The 244-nt window shown below is 40.2% G+C and overlaps 1 protein-coding gene across 1 annotated transcript in view; it reads right to left on the reverse strand.

Annotated features, from left to right (window-relative positions):
- Positions 1–244, reverse strand: part of LOC119594593 (septin-2B-like) — a gene marked incomplete at its 5' end in the record, with an annotated part of 24353 nt that overhangs the window by 20065 nt on the left and 4044 nt on the right.

The raw sequence follows: 244 nt of genomic DNA on the forward strand, positions 1-244 counted from the left end.
AACCGTCGGAACCAAAACACCTTTTTGAAGGATACCGTAGGAACTTCAACGGCGCCGTGTGAATGCCATAATCCTATCCTTGATTTTCGTGGAACTGAAAAGTCCTTTAGCCATTGTAGGAGCTTATACTTGATGCTTAAAAAGACCAGTTCATGAAGAATGGCAGTTGGAAAGGCCCTGTTAAAGATACTCTAAAAGTGTTTAAATGGTTAAGATTGAACTTTATACCCATTATGTGAGGTGG

This window comes from Penaeus monodon, chromosome 34, assembly GCF_015228065.2.
Source record: "Penaeus monodon isolate SGIC_2016 chromosome 34, NSTDA_Pmon_1, whole genome shotgun sequence".
In the NCBI taxonomy this organism is placed as follows: Eukaryota; Metazoa; Arthropoda; class Malacostraca; order Decapoda; family Penaeidae; genus Penaeus; species Penaeus monodon.